The 16,251-nt window shown below is 39.5% G+C and overlaps 1 protein-coding gene across 2 annotated transcripts in view; it reads left to right on the top strand.

Moving 5' to 3' along the window:
- The window catches only part of LOC111865692 (PR domain zinc finger protein 1), a 242,890-nt gene that overhangs the window by 77,645 nt on the left and 148,994 nt on the right, over window positions 1-16,251 (top strand). For both annotated transcript variants that reach the window (XM_033751925.1, XM_023853912.2), the window contains exon 3: window positions 1,331-1,382. The gene's annotated coding sequence lies outside the window, so the exon portion shown is untranslated. The remainder of the gene's footprint in view (window positions 1-1,330; window positions 1,383-16,251) is intronic.

Genomic DNA, 16,251 nt, shown 5'->3' with positions numbered 1-16,251 from the left:
GACTCTGTCCCCAAGCCAAACTGCTACAGATTGTTTTCTATCGCCGTGCTATTGCGGCAACTTCTCCGACACTGCTGATAAGCATGTAGTCTAAACGCTACCATGCAGGCGGAAGTGCCACAAGCAGTTTCTGAATCGTCATATCCAGCCCAAATCGCAACCATGGCGAAGAATTATGACCGCCGCGGACATATATACACGTATGCGCGTACTGAGTGTGGTCTGTGTGCAAACTGAAAGACAGTCAGGGGTGAAACATTTGTCCATAGGGCGGGCCAGAAGAGTCAATAATTTGACGTGAATGAGTTATTATAAGACAAACACTGAAAGTGACAGACGGAAAGGGTCCATAAGAAAGAGGATGTGTTTTTGGATCAGGACAGAATATAAAGGACAAGAACGTGAGGTCATATTTATGAATGGTCAACTGCTGACAATAGAACCGTAGCGCTGAAGGTCATGATTTCAGCTTCTCACTGCAGTAATTGAAACAAATCTATGTTCTCGGATATAACGCTATGTCGTCAGACGGAAGTCAACAGACATAATCGAGGAAAATATCGCCTCCATCTTCAGTAGGAACCAGGAAATCCTTACATGTTTTTTCCACAGGAGGAATAATTTTGCTTTAGGAACTTGGAAAGCTCACTTGATATAGTGACTAGGATACGGGCTGTATGACCGATGAATCGGGTATTGATTCCCGGGAGGAGCTGTCCATAACCTTCAGATCGACTCCCATCCAGTGGCTACCAGTGGCCATTTTCTTGAGGTAAATCAGCAGGAACGTGCATCTGACCACTCAGCCGTATCTAGTACCGGAGTGAGGGATCGTACAGCTGTACATCACCTCTCCATGTCCTTTAATAGGGTGACGCTTAATTAATTAAAGCATACATAAATATTTTACTTTACCTTCATTGACTGAAAACGAGAAGCCGGAAATGAGCCCTTTCTTCGGTGGCCCAAATAGCGGTGTATCCTTACAGGGGGGAAGTAGCAAATTTGTCATTGCTTTGTTTATTTATCATGGCTTTTATGTAGATTTTGCAAGTTACAGGAATTAAATTTGTTCTGTTATAAATATTGCTTCACTTGTTCTGCTTTTCTCTAATCTTCAAGTCTCCTAACCAAGATTGCGAAGAATGAAGCATAAAGTAAACTTTCGATGGTAAATAAATGGTTAAATTTATGATGAGGGTTTCAATGCGCTCGAAGCCAATTAAATATTTGAAATGTATCACTAGGCATCTAGTCAGATCCCGTAGACAGTGTAACATTTGTAATTATGTCAACCTGAGGCTTGATGTTATGTTTCTGTTTGTTGCAGATCGGTGGGGAGGAATCGCGAGACAGAGGCAGAGCAACATATGTCTCAGCAGGTGAGTGAAGCCCTCTCTCACTTAACAAGGTTTCCCAAACAGAATTATGTGATGGCGTGTATTCCCGTAGAAATTCACCGACGTAAGTGAAATGCAGGAAGTAGTCTTCTCGTCCGAAACGTCGGTAAACTTGTACAACAATGCACAGCGCCACATCCCAGAAGGTACAGATGCTGCAAAATATCTTCTAGCGTCGTTGACTATTACTAATTCAAAAGTGGGCTGGCCAGCCAGCCTAGGCGGGGGGAGGGAAGAGGAGAACGTCAACAGACAGCGCATACGAAAGAACCCATTCGTTTCTTGCACCACGTACTTTCCCATTGCCCTTACCAACTCCCCCCTTCCATACCTCTCTTCCTCTGTCGCAGCAAAGGCTAGGAGATAACAGTATTTTGCGTAGGGTGTACTTGTCTTCACAATTTCCACTGAGGTCCTGAAATCCAAAAGAAATCATAAATCCATCTTCCGGTTACATAAATTTATAGACTGACAAATCTATTTTTCTTGTATTATTGCTATTTCTTTTTGTTATATTTCCTGAAGATCTTACAATTTAAAAACTTATTCTGCGTCCGTTAAATTTGTTGGATATTATATATGAGACAAACTCCGTCTTAAGTGCAACAATTTAATTGTAGTTCTTTCTTCTTCCCTTCCTCCACACTACATGTTTCGGCCCTAGATGACCATCTTCAGGTGTGTATTCTTAAATTGTTGCACTTAAGACGGAGTTTGTCTCGTATATATTGTGTGAGTGTAGCAGGAATATTTGTTGGATATAACATCAGATGTTCGCGCCGTCGCCATATTTGTAAGTGTTGATTTTAAACAATATTAAATATGAAATTTATGTTTATGATCTGTCTCAATAATATATTTCTTATTCATAATGCCACATTGTTAATGCTAAATTCTGTAACATTTACCTGAACAAATTGGACAGTCTTCCATGGTCATTTGAGGACATGAAATTAAGTATCCCACACGCATCACAAGTTCGCAATTCCGCCATGTTTGCTACTGCTTATCGCATACGTTGAAAGGCACACGTTGATATGGCATCCAACTACATAGCATCTGTTGGTTCAAAACTGCATTGTGATTTCCTTAAGGAAGAAAACAGACAAAAATTCAGGCAAGAAGCTACTTGAAAGTTTTCTTAGACTTCGTAACACATGCAGCTTGGCAGAGAACGGTCCGAGTATGTGTCAGAAGTATGGTAGATTGGTACCGTCTTTACTTGAACATATGTTATACCTCAACGCGTTCACAGACTAAATATTGAACCATAACAAGAGTTTTATGAAACATCGATCACATTTTTAGACAACACTCCATCATTCAAAAGAAATTATTAGTAAAGAATATATACATATAAGTGTACATTAGTTCTATAACCTTATTTCTATAGTTTTGAATTGAACTGTCCTAGTACTTTCTAAACAGAAAACGAGTTTCTTTACACTCGGATCTCACTCTAAATATTTTCATTAGGATTTATTTTTCAATTTCACTCTTTAAATATATAAAATTTCAGCTCGTACCTCATAGGAAACACGTTACGTCTCAGCCGGTTAATTTTATTTAGGATAAAAAGTTGTTTACTGTGAGAAATAATGAAACATATACACACTGTGTATTATAACAGATGGTATATATAGCGACCACTGAGTTTCAAAAGAATTTCTGAAATGTAAGTTTGTGAAGCTTATTCTATACAAAATGACCACATCCTAACATATAGGCTTCAGGAAACTATGCGTTAATAACCTTATCTTAAGTGATATACTGTCAAAACTTCCCACCTCTATTACGTGTATTACGAAGGTCCTGATATTGCGTGAGCTCCCGACTAGCTTCAATAATTCAATCTTTTTACCTGATGGCACAAGAATATACGAAGAAAAATAATACGCATATTTTTTTCCATGTTAATGGAGTCAGAACGTAGCTCACCACGTTAAGAGAGCGCGCCACTAGCTCACAATATATCCCAGCTGCAAGCAACGTAGCTACAGGTTCTATATGTTCTTTTATGTTGGATTAATAGACGTAGAGACGTCTTCACTAAAAGCTGTAAGTAATCCATCATGTTGGAAAATTGGCTCCCTTGTGTGGAGGCAAGGGCATTGGCTCTTGCGGCGAAGTCGTTGCAACAAGTGGCAACGCTTTCATACGCTGTCACTGATGAATAATTGTTTCTAGAAAATTTGGTTTCAGGCTCACACTTTTATCTAAGCCGGGCTCGGTACTGATCCACGTCAACTATTTGTAACTATGGCGTATAAGGCAAACCACCGACTGAAAATTGTGGTCGTGGGTTGGAATTTCGTTCAGTGAGTGGTTATTTGATTGCGGTTTCACGTGTTAATCTGCGTTGTCATTCAACTGTGAAGCTGTTACTCTATATAGGTTCCCAACACTGAATTCTACCTCGTATTTAAATAATGCAGCGACAAAAATTTTGATCTTTCAATGTAAAAAGTGAAAAAAAGTAAAGGCATCCCTGTAACAGACCGTGGAGGCCCATAGGGTTGTGAGATGTTGAGGTTCCCACTTTTTCTTGACAATCGGCTCATGGTTGTCAGCCTTACGCGCCGACCGCCCTATACCCCCAACAATATTCCTGGTACTCATTTCTGTTAGAGGCTGAGTCGATCCCGTGGCCATAGTGCGGCTGGAAGGATTAGGTAAATTGAAAAAAAATCCACCTCATCGGGATTCGATCCCGCGACCTTGTAGCATAGTGCCTCAAAAAACTACGCAACAGCGTGCCCTGATCTTTCAATGACATTGGTTTTCAGATTGCAGTCTTTTGTTTGTCATGTTTTGTATTCTTGTAGCGTATGCCGATATTTAGAGGGCCGTGCTGCCCTCATCTTCATGAGTCTGAGGAATGGCTTGGGCTTTATGTTGTAAGGAAGGAAGATGGCCACTCAAACTCACGGAGGGTAGAGTTTAACGGAGCCCAATCCGGTCCAATAGGAATTATAAACAGGCCGGTTCATGTTCCATCTCTCCATCCCATTACATGGGTAAGGGTGATCATCTGCAATCTACAATCCGCCTATAAACACAATTGATTCCTTACTCTACATACTTCAACCTTGAAGATGGACTCTTCGGCACCCGTGCCTCGATCCGGAAGGCCCTAGAATCGCGTTAGATTTTTGAGACGCTACATTTTTCGATCTAGTGTCTCAGGACTGTGACTCGGAACAACACAGGGCCCCTAAATCTCAAAAGGATGTGTAAAAACAACAATGAAACAAGTAATTTTGTCTTGTCTTAACCTCATTGTCCCAATTCGTTCATGTCTGAAAATTAACAAGGTTTACGCTGAGAGACATGATCTTCATAGCTCATGCCACCACTAAAAAAATGAGATTTTGTGATGTGTTTATATTTGTTGAACCACCCAACAGTTGACGGCCCATAGCTTGTCGCTCTAACGACTGAATTATTCCGGATAAATCCTTATAAAGAATAATTCGTTATTATTATATTCTCAAATGCGATGTGTGCGTAGTTATTACATTGCAAATTCCATGAATATGTTTAGATTAAAAAAAAACCTTGATCTAAATGTATATATCGGTCCATCGCTTTATCATTTTCGCATATGCTGAGAAAGGGTTGGTGGGTCCCATAATATAATCTGCGCCCACGAGAGGTCGTCTAGAGGCTACTTCTGAACTCTGTAATTCATCCTTTCTCTTCCTACGAGTTTGCACACTTGCCAGAAATTTCATATCCATATTTTAATATTTTACTGCGGGAATGGAATATTGTGTAGCCTTACTGGGGCGTGTCGCTTGCGTCTAGCTCAGCTTATTGCAGCATTTTTATTTTACGAAATTTTATACATTTGGCTCCGTAACAAGGACATATTTCCTCCTTCTTTTGTGTTACATTTTAGACTTACATGATATGAAATTCATCTCATTCTTCTAGAGGGTCCTGCTGCGTGTCCAATATAACCATTGACTTAGGTCCAATTCTGATCAGAACAGGCAGTCCAGAAGGCCTAATCTGCGAAGGAAGATGTATTTCAGATAAGTGATAATTCGGTTTAATTATTCAGTTATTTGCGTTCTTACTCAGCAGATCAAAAGCCAATTTTGAAATAAATTCGAGCAGAGAGGAAAACGGACACATATACATACACACATACGCACACACACAGGAAATTTGTAGCATTTAGACAGAACCATTCAGTTAGTGAAATTACGACAGCAATATAGACACACTCCTCCACAACAGAATTAATATTGTAACAATAATTAAAAGCTTCTTTATTAAAGCCGTCACAACACAACTATATCAATGTCAGTGCCTAGTTTTGGCTCTGCTGCATGTTTCGGCTATTAATAGCCATCATCAGGCAAATACATGGCTAACGTATATACACCACTGAACTTCAGTATTAATAAAATTGGATATAATAATATTAATATATTAAAATACTTTGTGTAAAAATACAATAAGTTAGACTATGTAAAACAAAATTTATAGTATAAAACAAGAATAAAATTCTTCGAGTCAGTCGTTGGTTTTTGCAATTTTGTTGTGTTCCCACGGACAAATTGGAGTATTCTATTATTGGAAGCTCGTGATGTAGATGTATTAACATAAATGTTAATTATTTAGTCGGTGCCTCATCTCACAAAATATTGTCTGTTCTGTAGGGAATGTAAACAACGAAAAAAATTAAGAAGTACAATTTAAGAGGAATACTTTGGTCAATAACAAATATAATACTTAAGTAGTATGTGAGGTTCTCAAAGCGGTAGTTATGAAGCGTTCTGTCTTAGGGGCGTAATATCATGTAATCCAGTGAAGTAAACCTAAATTTTGCCTCCATCTTTATGGTTGAAAAGTAAGCTAAGCAAGAAAGCAGCGTGAAAGCGTTTGGCAAGCACAGCTTATTCTTCGACTCTGAAGATGGAGGCGACATATTACTCTGAAACGTCAGTTGATTTTCAACAGACTACACGGCGTTATGTCCCAGAAGATTGTAATTTTGTCAGCCTTGATACCATCAAATTGCAGCATGATTAGTAAGAGGTGACCCGGAAAGGCTGTAGACGGAAGTGGCAGTGGCAGGTACTATCCTAACATATGTCTGAGGGTGCTAAGAACGACCACGAGAAACCTCAGCCATGACAGTCGTTGGAGACGAGAATCTCTCGAAAAGCCAGATAATTTATGCTTGGGCGAGCTCCCTCGGCCACAGGTACAGAAATCTGTTGAAAATGTCCGGAGTTGAACCTTAACTAATGTTTGGTAACAATCATCACAACAATAAAAAATAAACCAATCGAACTGCTCACATTGGTTTTTACATATTTCGACCCACTGGCTATCCAGCCAGTCTATCGGCGCGTCGGTCGAATCTACCTAAAATGCGTCACGTGGTCTCTACCCACTGTTGTGTGACGTCACCACGTACATAGAAAACGCATTTCCTCTATTGCTGCGTGTTGGACCGTGTTTATAGAGCTGTTGCCTGTCAACGATCTGATCAAATCCGTTACAGTATTTTATAGAAGGTATTCATGATTATGGTATTAGTTTTTAATTTGTTCTCACCTGTCTTCCTACATATGTAGCAGTGATTTAGGTTTTCTCCTTAGGTTGTACTGTATATTTCTTCTGTGTTGGCGTTTATGTCCTATCTGTTCCTGGTTACAATGTAGACTCATGATTCACATGATACAAAACAGGATGCAAGGAGTAAACATAGTTTCTTTTTTAGTTCCTCGTAGTGGGTTGAGACTGGTTCAACTTGATACGCTAGTCACTAACTAGCCTGTTGTACAAGCCCCAGATGATAGATGAGTGTGGAGCAGTCGGTGCAATGAGAATTGGCAGGGGAAACCGAAGTGCTTGGAGGAAACCTTCCCCAGTGCCACTTTGTCCACCACAAATCCCACATGACTTGACCTAGGCTCGAACACGGGCCGCCTCAGTGGGAAACCAGCACGACCCACAGTGAACATAACTACTGCACCCAGAGTCTGCTCCACAGTTCGCATTACATGAGACGACATCCGCAGTTCGAGATATTTTTATTCTTAAGAATCAATTTGGCACAGTTTATTTCAGTATTGCAGAGGCCATATATGCAATCCATAGTTTCAAACTTCCGTGAATTTAAGTGACATTATTCAGCTGCATGAAGAAGAGTTCTTGAAAACTTATAGTCGCTCAGCTAGACAAGAAATTTCCCACCTTTAATGGAAATTTAAGCATCATTATCGTGCTCAAAAGGTCTCGCTCAATTCCAGGTTGTTATATAATAATTCGAACATAGTGGCTTTTTATGGCGAGGCGTTGTTAGTCCCCTGTTCAACCCCTCCCCCCCAACTGGGGATGAACCCCCTCGTCAGCTGTTCGCGATAGCTTACTCAACATATCTCATTCTCCATTAATGAGAGTCGTCACCTTTATCCCCGAACTTGTCGTGGTGACAGGGGACATATTTAACACGTGATAATTCTGATCATATTAAGTAATAAAAAGAAGTGCTTGTTCCAAGTGGAAGGCAGTATATTTTAATATTTGACGTTTTAATTGTTCCATTTTTTAGCAATTACCCGGAAGTACTCATTCGGCATGGCGACGGGCTAGGAATTGGACAGCCGGGGTCCATTTCTCAGGGATATATATATATAGAAATTAGGTTAACCGTCACACAACAAATATACTCGATTTTAATGTTTCACAATTAGACGTTTTATTTCCTGCTGCATGTTTCGGTTATACAAGACCATCATCAGGCAGTTGTATATAGTAATACGTGCAGTTATTGAACTACCGATATGGATCCATATCACTGCAACGTGTCATATTGTATACTAACAGACAAAATTTGCCCCAAGTTGTTAAATATCACAATTAAAATAGAAGGTATAAAATAAGATAAAAGATAAAATAAAAAATGAAATATATACCATATATTAGGTGATATAAGTGTTGAATATATCAAGAAAATATTAAAAATACTGAAACAATAGTTTGAAAATATTTAAAACTATTAAGTATGGGAGGTTAAGAAATATGAATGACAAATTAATTCTAAGGTTAAAATGCTACAGCGTAGAATTGGGAATGTTGTTTCATTTGTAGGTCTTTGTTAGAAGCTTTCTATGTAGTAAGCCCGGTCGTGGAGCCCAGAGATAATTTTCTATGATGTACGGGTTGTTAATGTGTGGTATATTAGGTGTACATATTTCCGATATGTGTCATTATATGATCATAAAGTATGACGTATGCGTTTTGTCTGGGCGTATATGTGTTCATGTGTTCTACCTGTTCAGTGGTTCGATGTAGACTCTCAGAAAGAACAAGAATTTTCTCTGCACCATAGCATCCATATCTGCTATGGGGCCGACCGAGCCTCCTGTAAAATGGCTCGCGGGGCTATTTCCTAAGGTAAAACGGCCGGAGCGTGAAGCTGATTGCTGACTTCTATTTAATGCTGAGATGACGGATGTATACCTCCACTCCCTGCACATTTCCATAACATGTTGCTTAATCAATCAAGCATAGGGCCGTCTTCACCTTTAACTATTACTGGATTAACAAATTTAATACAATAGATTGTACAATGGTAGAATAGATCAAATTAGATGCATGGCCTTACTTGTTTCTTGGCCTTGGGGCCATCCTCATGTTCTGTCACGCCTCACGCCGGCTAACAGCTGTATCTTCCGAAATAGCCTATATTAAATCTTATGGGCCTCCCAGAATTGTGCGTTTGTGCAAGAGCCTCCTGAATAATTCATGGGAAGTTTGTCACCCCCAATAGAATATTTCACTACCATGGACTCTGTGGTTTAGAGAAAATTTCTTGCCCCCCCCCCGGCATCTCCGCATGCATCCCTTCTCTATACCGACTGAGCTTTCATTGCAACCTGTAAGAACACGTATTTGATTTGTATTAATTTCACGAATACACGAATATACGGTGTCAATAAGGATAAATTGCTATGAAGTAGCATTATTTCGGCATTAATTATTTCACCCGTCCAAATCCTCCACTTATACATATATATTAAATATACATGAGTTATAGGGAAATACTTATCTTCATGGACATTTTCATAAGGAACAAGGAACATTTATTTCGAAATCTCCACTACTGCAACACTTCAACTTTCTGCAAAGCGAGTATCCAAGAGCGCAAACAGTCTGCTCTCATGTACACAATCACATTGATTCTTTATAGGATTCGTGATAATAATTTTGTCATATCAGTAGAATGCTGGACACTGCCAATTTTCTGATCTATATTTGGCATAAAGGGTTCTGTCTTCTGGAATATAACACCATGCTTCATGCTGGTTTCTTGCTTGCCTTTCTTTTCAGGTATGAAGAAGGAGGGGGAATATTTCTCAGGTACTTAAGCATGCTTCACCGGACTACACGACGTTGTATGCAAGAAGAGATAAGCCTACTTAATCACAGCTGTGAGATCACAAATCCCATATATTTAATATGCACGACTATTAATTTTCCTCTGACCTTTCCTCTTAACGTGACTGGTTGTCATTGTTACAATTATCTTCCGTTTATTTACTTTTCTTCTAAAATTAATGTTGACAGCTTGGATTGAGCAGTAGACTATTGCGTCAAATTCGGGAACAACCTGTATGTCATGTATACCTAAGACAGCCGGCATTGTCCAACATAAAGTAGTCTTAAAGCTTACGTGTGTTATTATGTAATCCGTCATTCGCTTCGGACAGCCAGGCGCAGGGTTGTAGTGAATATTTCATGCTGCTTGTGGGACAGCATGGAAGTTGAAGGTCTGTATTCTTTGAGTTCGCAGTCCCTCCATACATATCAGGTATAGCATTAACGCTTCTAGCACGGAAAATTAAAATATTATGAGTTTTTGCCGCATGGAACGTGACAATACACTGAATAATTACAGTTCTTCCCTAGACTTACATTCTTCTGGGATATGACGCTGTGTAATCCGATTAAAGTGAACCGTCGTTTCGGAGGATCTTGCAGTCTTCATCTTCAGGATAGAAGAGTTAGCCAAGCAAGAAATAGGCAGCAAGCTGGTCTTCACTCTGGTTTTACTCTTCTACCCTGAACATTTGAGACGATATATTCCTCCGAAACGTCGGTTGAATTTCAGCGCATTACAGACCACTGTATCCCTGAAGTTAGAACTCTTCATAGCCACCACTCTGAGAACCTAAAATCTAAGATTTCATTAGGATTTTGAGACTTCGCTTAAATTGAAATAGTAGTTGCAAGAAAGGCCGGCGTTCAGATAGGCCGCGCATTAACGTGGCGTTGGCTGTAGGCAGTGGGCTAGTCTCCAATGTCTGAGTTCCACAGCCACATTGATCGGACCAAGGCTGGATTACATCGCGTTTGTCTAGACATGCTAGAGGCGGCGGTGATTCTCAATACCCACACGAACATGACTTCGGTCAGCTCACAGTCAATGCCGACTTTGTACACGTCATGACTTGATTAATTCTTCAAGTGATGCAAAATAATATATGTTACCTTCTTTTCTAAAAGTTGTAGCCTTTAATTATCATGTTATCCGGAAGAAACAAGGTTTAGTCGACTGTTTGCAGCCTTGAGATTATACTTGAATCCTAGGAGTTTCCTTATTCTTTAATCTTGCTCCTTATATAGCAGAAAACGAAGTTTGTTGTCCTTTCCTGTTATTGCTATTTTGTGACAGAAATAGCTATATCCCCCACAGCCATTGCAATCTCCCACATGTTTATATCTTCCTTCTTACTCTAGCAAAGGGCATTGTCCCTGGCCATGAATGTCAGAGCGGGGTTCATATCCGTCTCTTGAAATCGCAAATGAATGTACGAGTATTCGTCCACATAGATACGGGTCTGAAACCCGATACAACTGGACAGAATATAAATTGCATTTTTTTCTTTCATTCAGTTTTTGTTCGAACTTGTTCACGTCGGAATTATTTGAACGTTTTCTCCCACGTAAAGCTCTAAACTATTTTTCAGTGTTTTTTGTTGTTGTTTCGACATCTAATGTTACAGGAAGAGAACGCGTCAGTGTTACCAGTTAAAGGGACAAAGCAGAATTTATTAGTCGGTGTGAAATTGTAGCTTATGTGAGCGTCAAGACGCGTGTTCAGTTGACATAAAAACGTCGAATCGTTCTTGCCTTCGCATCGTGGCACACTAGAATGCCCATTTTTAAATCTTAACGTTATATTTACCTGTCAATTTCATTATTTTTTGTTGTGATTTGAACTGTAATGCATATTTAAGGAGCCGAGAAAGCGTAGTTGGTATAGCGACTGACTACGGGCTAGACGACCTAGGGGTCGGAGTTTGAGCACCGGTAAGATTAAAAATGTTCTCCTCTCCACGTCGTCCAGACCGGCTCTGGGACCCACTTAATCTTCTATCTAATGGGTACCGGGGGTAAAGCGGCCGGGATATGAAGCTGAGCACTCACCTGATATTAGTTCCGAGGTCAGGAAAACTTGGGTCTATACATCCACTTCCCCATACGTCTTCATTGCGTATTGCTTAATTAGTTAAGCACAGGGACAAATTTACCTTTAATGCATATTTATGGAGGTGACCGATTGGAAGGCCTAAGAATAACAGTGAGGATAATATTAAAATTTATATTTAAGAAATGTGTAGGATTTTAAGCTCTCCCGGCGGTGATTGTGATGTGTTTTCTTGGATATAACACTGTGTCGTTCATTGAAAGCCAACTAAAATTTCGGAAGAATATGTCGCCTCCGTTTTCAGGGTTCAAGAATAAGCCAAGAAAGAAATTAGTAACTGCTCTGCTTGCTCCTTGATTCATGCTGGGTTCTTACTTGGCTTACTCTTGAATCCTGACGATTGAAGCGAAGTATCCTTCCGAAACGTCGGTTAACTTTCAACTGATTATATAATGTTCTATAGGGTAGGACCCTTCATAACTGCTACAGTGAGAACTTCAAATCTTCAGTTTCCTAATTATGCGAGCGAAATGTTCAACATTTTCTTCACCTGAGCTTCTGTATACCTATGAAAGAGTAAGCGCTCATTTTTTACCTTATCCGAATGCCTGTATTATATTTACATAATCACAGTTTTATCCCTTGAATAATATAAATTTATAACAAGTTCATCTTCTGCTCCAGCAAATCTACAGATCCCCGAGAGGGATCAGCTTACCTGTGCAAGCAGGCCGAGTACGCGGGTGTAGAATTGCATCAATTCTCCTTTCTTCCAGCACCGTTTTCCCCATTAGGACAACCAGCTTTCCCCACTCATGTCCTAGAAGCGGGGAAGAGAAACAGAACGTTCTTAAAATTCAATTATGAGGACCATTTAATGTGTCGCATACCTAGAAAACTAAAATGGCGAAGGTAAACTACAGAATAGAGAAAAACTTTCCGTGGAGTATATTAACTCAGTCATAAATGGGACAAAATTATATATAGATTAGTCAGATTATCTTATAACAATTCTTACTCATGGGGCTGAGCCCTTCTTGATGAGCCGCCAATTCTGCAGCTACACCAGAATTTCCCAGCATTTTATGGAACCTTAAAGTTCATTACCGTGTTCACAAGAGCTCTCCACTAGTCCCTGTCTTGAGACAGATCAATCTAGTCCATACCATACCATCATATCTCTCCAAGATCCATTTTAATATTGTCCACCTACCTACGCCTTCGTCTTCACTGTGGTCTCTTCCCTTCTGGCCTTGCCACCAGTATCATGTATGTATTTCTATTCTCCCTATTCGTGCTACACGCCCTGTCCACATCATCCTCCTTGACTTGGTTATTCTAATTATGTTTGGAGAAGAGTACAAGTTATGAAGCTCTTATGTTATATCATATCCATTTTAAACAACATCTGTTGAACGGTTACGGGATAAATTTAGGAAATTCACTTATATCCTTTTGTAAATTGGGTTTTATTATGGAGTAATATAGGATAAATTAGCAATTTTCTTACAAATTTTAGCGAAAGCCTCACGTCTACTTTTAAGGAAAATTCGTTCAATGTTTTTCTTGTCCCTGATACTAAATCAGAGACAAAAATACTTCCATATGAGCCGTTAATTTTTCTTATATAAAGAACGTGTACTACAGTTTATACTTAACAATGGCAAATAACAATGTTCATTTTCTTAATTCGGCGCCGAAGTTAATGTTAGTCTGAAGTGAATCCTGTTCCACCTAGAAACTGCATAGACATCCAACAGATACTTTTTGTGACTCTCTGCCTAGTAATAGGAAATATTTTCTGCTTCAACTAAGCAGAGAAGAATTTTGAAACACATTTTCGAATATTGTTTACGCTTCTGGTATTTCATACTTATATGAAATTTACAATTTCATAATTTCTCACAGATTTACTGGGTTTTTGGACTTTATCCATCGTCCGCAATTCTAGGAAATAGAAATAGAATTCCGGATGATGGAAAAAGTCCAAGAACCCAGTAAATCTGTGGGTTATCCAACATCGTCAGAACCCTTTAGGATCTACTATAGTATTCAGACGATGGTGTATAACACACTGATATATTGGGTTTCTGGACTTTATCCATCGTCCTGGTTTTTAAGATAACAAATAAAAACCAGGACGATGGATAAAGTCCAGAAACCCAATATATCAACCTTTAGGATCTATTTATTATCTCTGCTTGATTTCCGTTAAGAAGGCTTATGAAGCATAAATGTCTTCTCAAAATCTTATAAATTGATTGAATTATATTTTGGTGGACTTTTAGTTATAGTTGCTTATTCTGTGCCTTAGATATATTTATGAGAATGATACATGCATAGCACCACTCAGGACAAGGTTTAACAGCGGATTCTTGTGTCAGAGATGGCGAGCCTTCAGTCACCGATAATAGGCATACCTCATTTACTTACATCATATGGGAGCAAGAGCAGCAGTCACAACAGAAAGGCAGGTATAAGCAACGAGGTAAAGAAGTGTGTTTCTTTCGCAAGCACCCTCTGTTCAGGACGAGCCACATCTTTGTGCTCCGAGCCGTTTCCAAGTCAGAGCTCTGTCTTGTATAGGATGTACCTGAAATGTGTGTACAAATTATGGTCACAAGTCCCACATACCAAGACAAGAAAAAATGTACATATCAAAATGTGTACGGAATCAATTAATTTGTGAGTGATTGCGGTTCTTAAAGAAATAAGACACAAGAATGTAAACTGAATTCATTTGGTTCAAAAGAAGTATCAGCGCAGGGCTTTTGTAAATAATGCAATTAAAAATTACTCCTCTATAAAAGACGGAAAAAATTCTTGGCCAGATGAATGATTGTTAGATTCCTACAAAGGAACTCTGTTCACCTAAGGACGTCTTTAAAAATATATCGGGCGTCCGGATGAAAGGTATCCAAAATAAGAAATTTATACCTCGGAAAGTAATTGTCATACATGTATCCGGTTTATGTCATCAGAAGGGAAAACCCCGTAATTTCTTTTCATGCCCGGCTTACACCATGCGCCACCACATTTCTGCCACCATGTTAGGAATCACCTGGACAGAGAGATGGCTGGGATATAGATCGACAGAAGTGGATCAATTGCTTGGCCTCCTAGGTCGCCAGATTTGACACCACTGAATTTTTTTCTTCTGGGGTTATAAGAAGAACATTGTCTACCAGGTTAAGATCAACGACCTACAACACCTGAAAGCCCGCATAAGAGACGCTGTGGCAATGGTAACACCAAACATGCTGGATCGTCTGGATTTTTGTCGTGCCATCAAAGGAGCCTAAGTTGAAATTTATTGAGAGAGTTATATACTCAGGAATAATTGATAGTTTCCTTTTATAGTGGTGTAACCCATAAATGTGTTTAAATTCTTTCTGAGATATAATTATTTTATTGTGGATACCTTTCATCCGGACATCCTATATACATCTTCTGGTCAAAGCCACAAATTGTCTCACAGGCGATGGCTGGTCATCGGTGGAGATTCGGATTAATTACATAAAAGATTCATCAACCTCATTACTCATGTAACTTTAAAGAGATTTCATCTGTTCTTCCAGTACACCCAGCACTTGATACGCTGTCATGAAACAAGCGAATAGTCGATTTCAATTCCGATTGCTTTACCGACTGGTTACGTAAAGTAGAAACTAATATATGCAGTATAAGTTGAACATTTAACACAGCTTATCAGAAGAATTTTCACGCGATTAATTCCGAGTAAATTTAAATAAAATTCATGATATTTTGAGAAAAGAAAATATGTACTGAAAGTGGATAGTGTCTACCGCCCTTTACCAAGTTATTATATTAAAGGTAAAGTTTTCCCTGTGCTTAAGTAATTAAGCATTATGCCATGAAGACGTATGGGGGAGTGGATGTATAGATCCATATTTTCTTGACCTCTGCACTGGCTGGAGGTGAGTGGTCAGCTTCACGTCTCAGTCGCTTTACCTCTGGGTAAAAAGCTTCCAGTACAAATTTGATAGGAGGTTGGGTCGGTCTCAGAGCCGGTCTAGATGGCATGGGGAAGTGAAAATTGCCCCCTCCGGGACTCGAACTCCGATCCCTTGGTTCGTCCAGCCCGTACCCAGTCGCTATGCTGACCGCGCTATCCCGATTCTCAAGTTATTACATTATATTATTATATTACGTTATTAGGAATATTATATTTCGGGCACTTCACAACAGTCTTCTATATAAAAAATACAGATTAAGAGTCCGAAAAAGCGACCTCCGTAGTCTAGAGGTAACGTTCCCGCCTCATGACTCGTAGTACGCGGGTTCAAATACCCGGCGGAGGTCGTCGAATTCTTAAGGGCGGAAAATTCGGGGAACAAGTCCTCCGGGAGGGATTTTAAGCCGTGGGTCCCGTGT

Source organism: Cryptotermes secundus, unplaced genomic scaffold (assembly GCF_002891405.2).
Source record: "Cryptotermes secundus unplaced genomic scaffold, Csec_1.0 scaffold19, whole genome shotgun sequence".
Taxonomy (NCBI): Eukaryota; Metazoa; Arthropoda; class Insecta; order Blattodea; family Kalotermitidae; genus Cryptotermes; species Cryptotermes secundus.
Note: the sequence above shows the minus strand (reverse complement) of the source record. Positions and strands in the feature narration are given on the sequence as shown.